General features: G+C 30.0%; 1 long non-coding RNA gene across 1 annotated transcript; it reads left to right on the top strand.

Moving 5' to 3' along the window:
* The first annotated feature begins 1,658 nt into the window (after positions 1 to 1,658).
* Positions 1,659 to 6,989, top strand: LOC124886395. The gene is made up of 2 exons (XR_007043519.1): positions 1,659 to 1,988; positions 6,778 to 6,989. It is a non-coding gene; the product is annotated as an uncharacterized LOC124886395 (long non-coding RNA).
* The last annotated feature ends 210 nt before the right edge of the window (positions 6,990 to 7,199 follow it).

The raw sequence follows: 7,199 nt of genomic DNA, 5'->3' as shown, positions 1-7,199 counted from the left end.
TAAATCTTATATAGAAGGTGACGACTAAGTTGAAAAGGCCATTAACTAGTGTATAAGCTATCAACTAAGTCATCAACCTTAATTAAATCATGTCCAAATCCAACTAGAAAATTGACGACTAAGTTGACAAGCTGTCAACTACATGACAAACTGTCAACTACAAAATTTCTGCAATTTTCTTTTATTTTCCGTAGGGGTATTTTGGTATTTTTATCACCTCAAACCCTACCCCCACGACTTAAATAATCCTATAAATGTTATGTACTCATCAGTTATTAATTTTTTAATATTCATTCTTCTCTCCACTCTCAAGAGAGAAAATATTAGGGTTTCTTCCCAAAGTTCAACTTTCATGACTCCAATTCCAATTTCACTCAAGAAAATTCATCAAGTTTAGGTATGTGAGGTTTGAAAAAGGATATTCTTCTATCCTTGTGCCCAAAAGTTTGATTTTTAATTGATTTGGGAGAAATTGGCATACTAGGGTTTATACCCACTTTTTTATGCTTTGAGATTTTGATGTTTTCTCATAAATTGAACATTATTTTTTAAATGATTTCATGTTTACTAATTATTTTATCCATGGAAGCAATCTTAAGTATTGAGTTTGATATTTTGATATGAAAATTCTATGAGATGATAATGATTTTTAATTTTTAAGTATAAGTTACTGAGTTTATAAGAAGTTCAAGCTTATCTGTTCAAGTTACAAGTATTACAGAATGACTAAAGTTCAGTTTTGATCTTATGATCTCTGATAAGACATGAAATCTACAAATTTCTTCATGAGAATGATTTGATCAAGAGAAGCATAGTTAGTTTTCAATATATAAACCCATATACTATTTTAAGGTGGATTTCATAAGTATGAGCCTATAAGTATATATTTTGGGAGTAGTATTTAGTATCGAGAGAGGAATGTGGGTTTAGTGTATCCTATTCTCCAGAAACTACGTGCCACTGTAGATTTAAGAGATCTCGTCGGATAGTGCCTCCTTACCCCTGATAGGCTAAGTTTAGTAATCACTCTAAGTTAAGATTATATTTAGTTGATGTATTCAATTTCAGCTTTCTTTTGTATATTCCAGTGTTTTAAATGTTTTAAATAGTATTGCATTCAGCAAGTTTAGCTAAAGACATGTCTTCGACTTATTATTTACTATTTTATGTATTTTATTTAGTTGCTTATGAATTATGCCAGTATCATGGGTTAGCTTAGGATCCCTGTGGTTCTAAGTACTGTGTGATGTCCAAGGGATAGTTTTGGGAAATTACAACTACCTTACAACCTGCATTGTCCACCTACAGTTGCAGATAGTTACTTGCATGTTTATGTCATCATTTTCATCTACAAACAATGTCTTGAAGGGTGGCAATCTTTGAGGTGCATTATGACATGCGTCCGCACATGCTCAAGTGCATTCGTAAATGGAGCAAATTTTTTCATCAGATTTTTTATTTAAAAACAACACTAATTATTAAATTTCAAATTAATTTTTTCCAAAAAGATAATCTCTCAATCGAATATTTGACAAATTCAAATCCAAAGTCAAAATCAAAGCTGAATGAGGGGCGATGATAACGACGTAAGACTTGTCTTATTCTTGCCTCACTATCCACATTAAGGAGTTATTCTATACTTAATCATAATAATTTCACTTTCTCACACCAATGTGAGAGAGATACTCTTCTTTAAAGGCGAAAGGACAATTTGCTCTTTTCTCCCTATTTATTTGTTTCTCTATTTTCCATTCAATTTTCATCACTTAGAACCCAATAGATTATTCGATATTGATCATGATGTTCAGGATGTGAAAAATTATGTTGATGAGATTCGAAAGAGAAAGATATGATGCACACATCTTGCATATATACATTCATTCACATGAATTAAATTTCAATAATATTTTATGTTGATATTTGTTCCTTGAGTGGATCGGCTCTTTTGATAATGGTGATTATGCATGGTTGCGAAACGTGAATGTCGGGTATATGTAATTATCTTTATGGTCATTTTTCTTATTTTTATATATTTTTGGTGTGTAGAGATTTCTTATAACTGTCCCGAGTTATTTATGACTTGTTGGAACTAATAGTTTGATTTCACGCGGTTCATTTGAGAATTTTAGTGATACCAAATATATTGTAGAATACTTAATTTAAATTGGCATTTAGTAAAAATATAATTTATTACCCTTCTAAAATATTTTTTATTTTGATAAAATTCTTTAATTAATGTTATATTTATATGACTTTATAATAGCTTTTATGGTCTATTAATATTTTAAAAGGAGATAGTAAATTTAAATATGTTAAAATTTTATTATTATATAATAGAGATTTTAGAAATAATTTTCTATTAATTATGATATATTCAAAATATTATATTGATTTTATCACGAACCTATCTACCCGAGTGTGAATTTAACGGAGAGCAAGGGGTAGTATTGCCACACCCTCTGGACGTGGGATCCATCAAAAATGTCACCAAAGTGAGAGGTGTAATCATAATAAATATTATGGTGCGATTTCATTACAAATAGTGACGTTAGGAAATAGAAAACTTTGATATATCAGTGCAATTCATTCACTATTTAAGTTTTAAGGGAATCTATTCCTGTAACTTATCTTAAAAGCTTGCTATCAACTCTTGAATCACGAAGGAAATTTTAAAGATACTACTATATTTATTCAACTCGGATTCTAGAGGGATACTATTCGAAAGATTCTTGGAGAAGTTTTTATTTTTGGCCTCCAGGTTGGTTAGGTTTGTCCTACTTTTAGATTGAGCTAATTTACGGTAATTGTGCACTACTATGCTAGTTTTGGACAAGTACTTGTAGTTTGCATACTATTTAATATATATATCATGCCTTATTTATCCGGTTATGACCCTGTTCTAGTATATTTTAGTATCTTATCCTTTAGTATGATATAACATCTATCACTTTAGGACATGGTATTAAGTTTTGGAACCTTGAATTCATCCCTTTTTAATTAACATATGTGAATGGTTATTTAAATATATTTTAGTTTCGATTTAGATTCAGCATATACTTTTTTTCTATCAGTTATTGTGAGTCTTGGTACCACTTTAGAATTGGTTATGGTATGGTTAGGGTATTAATTTTACAGTTGGACAGGGTTACTAGGAGTTCCAATTTCAGTCTGGCATCTGGTTATAATGTTTTGGGAGTTCTCATACTGATTATGGTTGTTCTGGGAATTATGATTCCTCTGAATTCCGGTTCGATTTTGGAATCACGTTATGAGTTCTGTTGTATATAATATATGTGGCCTCTCATTGTTACCCTCTATTTTTGGTTTTAATTCGACATATGGCCTCTTGTTATTATCCATCCCTATCGATTCAAGCCCGACGTCTAGCCTCTTGTTACTACCCATTGGTGTTGGTTCAAGTATGATGCACATATGGATGGATACTATGATTTTAAGGGATGGATTTAGTTATGGATTATTTATATTTATTTTTATTAATTATTTCTTGTGTGTCCCACCAGTTTCTAAGGGTACGGTTGGGTTAATTATCTTCTTCAGTGTGCCTAGTGTTCTTATGGAGGCCCAGTTAGATTTTATTTAAATTTTTTATAATTACTGCATTATTTATTTTCTATCACTTATATTTATTTCGTTATCATATTTGCGTAGCTTGGTAGTTGTTTACCTTTCTATCCATGTTTACTGTTGACTTAGATTACACCCTCGCATTTTAGTTATAATTTTTATTGAGCTCAGTCGATCGATAATGCCTACTGAGTACCCATTGTGTTGGTACTCATACTACACTTCTGAATCTTTTTTCTGATGCATATCCGAGCACTAGCAGTTGGCATTGACATGGTTCTATTTTTCAGTATTGATTCGGAATAGGGTGAGCTTGCTGTCGTTCGAGGATGATCCTCCTTTATCATTTTCAATTTAGTATTTTGTACTCAAGACTACTTGTATATATTGTGTATATTTTGGATTCTTTCTAGTACACTGGGTATCTTTTAATAGTGGGTCTAGTATCGACCTTCCTAAGTCTTGGGAGGGATTCGTTTGTATATTTTGTCCCTTTTCTCTCTCTCATTTTTATATATCATCTATGATTCCTTTTTGTTTGTCACTTAACATTACTACTATTATCATTATTTATAGTCTTTGTTTTTATTTTCATCCATTAGCCCATTAACTATCATTCCGGGCTATGGCTTGACTTGCTTACTGGTAGAATAAGGTAGGCACAATCATGACTCTAGAAATCAGATCGTGACAATATGTCCTATGTTATGTATAATACTTTTCCCTAAGTATATAGTTTTATAGAAGAGGTAGATCTTAGTGTTCGAGTAGATTTGGACCAATCGTGGTTAGCCTCAAATTCTAACTCTATGATTCCGCACTACAAGAAAAAGGATAATTAGGGACCAAGATTTTGCAACAAGTATAAAATAGGTCCTTGGTGATATAATTACAGGAATGAAATAATTTTCTAGTCCCTAATGCTCACTTTTATTTTAAAAAAATAAAAGGCAAAAGGACCCGGTCTCTAAATACTAAAATTTCAGCAGATCACTCTATAGTATTTCAACAAAGGGCTCGAATCATATTAGACTAAAAAAATTTCATCTTTCTAAGCGGAAAAATTTCTAATTTCATCTTGGTGTACCAAAATTGAAAGGTTTTTGTCTCTCAAATTACATGTTCTGGGTCTCTCTCCTACATTATCCAGCTAAAGTACTATATAATTTTAAAATCAATACATTATCAGATAATATTAAAAGTAAATTAGGTTATATCTTTCATCATTTTTCTCAATGATAATTTTTTTCTTAAATTCTCTCTTTCTTGTTGACGCAAGCACGTACAAAGTATTTGAAATACTCATAGTTAATGTGTGAACGTTGAAATTAGGAGTAGTGGGTTGTAGGTTAAAGATTCAGTAGGCATTTGAGGGTTTATTGGGGGGGGGGGGGGGGTCGATTGGGTTGTAGGACTAAAAAATTGTGTGTTTAATTTATTTTGGGTTTGTCTCTGTTTAGATTTTTCATATGGATTGAAGAATTAGTTAAATTTTTTGGCCCGTTTGATTCTATATTTCTATTTGTTTAGTATAGAAACTTCAAATTAAGCTTTCTTTTTCTCATATAGTCCATTATTTTTTAGACGACAACAAAGTACTTGGTAAATATTATTACAACTTGGTTATCTATTTGTTTAGGCATTATCAACTAATGATTTCTATTTATGTGCATAATTATTGTACTGTTCGATGTCCATTTGTAGCCTAAGAAGAGTGTAATTTATGCTCGTCTTCAAAATTCATATTATTTATTATGGAGATGTTAAGATTAGTTGTTCTTGTAATCTAAAATGGTAAAACTTGTTTAATTAGATTATTAAATATTTATGATGAAAAATGAGTTACAACTTGATTTTCTAATTTTTGAGCTTTGGCTATTACAAGTTATCATTTATAATTATTGTACTGTTGGATGTCCATTGCAGCCTAATTGGTGTTTAACTTACACTCATCTTCAATTTACCTTCAATTTTAAATTTTATTTTTTATTAAAATATTAAGATTAAGTGTGATTGTAAATTGAAATTGTAAGTCTTGCTAATTAGTTTTTTAAACATAGAAAGTAGAACGGGATATTATAAAATCTTGCTATTATGATATTGTATTTGCATTATATGATCCTTCTACACTCTGGATATATCAAATCTCACATTTTATACGTCTGATGAAATCATCTTCTTCATTAAATTTTGAGAGTTGTTGAAGCATATATATATTCTTGGGAAAGTATATACCAATTAGATGCAAATTAGCGAGTTTTTTATAAAAAAATAATTTAAATGTAACTTGCACCTGACAATGTGATGTCACGGTTTCAATTCTAACTAACTTAAGCTAATTTGTTTGATTTATTTTAAATCTTATTCATTATTTTAATTTTTTTTTATGATCTGAAACACTACTGTAATTGTAACTATACCTTTCTCTTTTCTTTTGTATTATCTTTGCTGCTTCTACTTCCCAAAATTTCTTCTTCTTCTTTTTTTTCGTCTTACCTGTTATTACTGCTCATCATCATTAGCATCTTCTTCTTCTTCTTCTTCTTCTTCTTCTTCTTCTTCTTCTTCTTCTCTATAATATATGTGTTTCTTCTTCTTTATTTTAATTGTTTTCACTTCTCTTTTGCTTCTATAGCTGTTGTAATTATTTTTTAAAGCTAGTTGGTCTACTTTTTTAAAGATCATGTTATTGTTTCAATTATTTTTCTTCATCTCGCTTATTTGAAATTTCTTTATTATTATACCTTCTTTAATGTTATCACTACTTCTATTTTCTAAAAAATTGGTATTGTTCTTCTTCTTCCTCGTCTTCTCTACTATTGATGTTTAATGTACCTCGTCTATTTTATTTCATTGTTCATGTCATGATTTCAAACTTTCTTCTTCTTTTCTCTAATATGAAATCGCTACTGTGACTCTACCTCTTTTTCTTTTCTCTATATTATTGCTTCTTTCTATTTTTGAAAAGTTTTTATTTTTCTTCTTTCCCGTCATCTTTGTTTTGCTTATCATCTTCTTCTCTATTGCAGATTTTATTCTACTTCTTTTTATTTGGTGTTGAAGCTCTTGTGCTTCTATAGCTATTGTAGATTACAACCCTTCTTGTCTCGCTATACATTATGATTAATGTTTCTCCTGCAAGTATATTGTCTTTATAAAGTCTTGATTTATTTTTTTTTGGTTTTCTTGTAGGTTTAACATGAAACCATTAAAGTCAAAATGAGGTGAGATCCACTATGAAGGCTTCTAGCAAATATGTATTTGTTGCACCAAACTTGTTATATCTATTGGGATATTAATTTGTAGAATTGAATGTTATTACAAAAGTTTTCCCACATTAGGCATTATAAATCCCAAATCCATCAATTTAGCCTATGAACTTAACCTAGTTCATCATTCTAGAATTTTCTACCCTTTTATCTCTTTGAATTCTCCATATTTTGTGATCACAAGAAATAATTCTATATAAGAAAGTATTTTCTAACAATCTAGGATTAAAAAAAAACTGTATTAAAGTCATTCCCTACCAATTCATGAACCAAGGAATAAATCCTAATTTTCAGTCATGGTTATCATTCTTACAATTCTAAGAATCACAAAGAGGAAATTCAAGA

This window comes from Capsicum annuum, chromosome 8, assembly GCF_002878395.1.
Source record: "Capsicum annuum cultivar UCD-10X-F1 chromosome 8, UCD10Xv1.1, whole genome shotgun sequence".
NCBI classification, from domain to species: Eukaryota; Viridiplantae; Streptophyta; class Magnoliopsida; order Solanales; family Solanaceae; genus Capsicum; species Capsicum annuum.
Note: the sequence above shows the minus strand (reverse complement) of the source record. Positions and strands in the feature narration are given on the sequence as shown.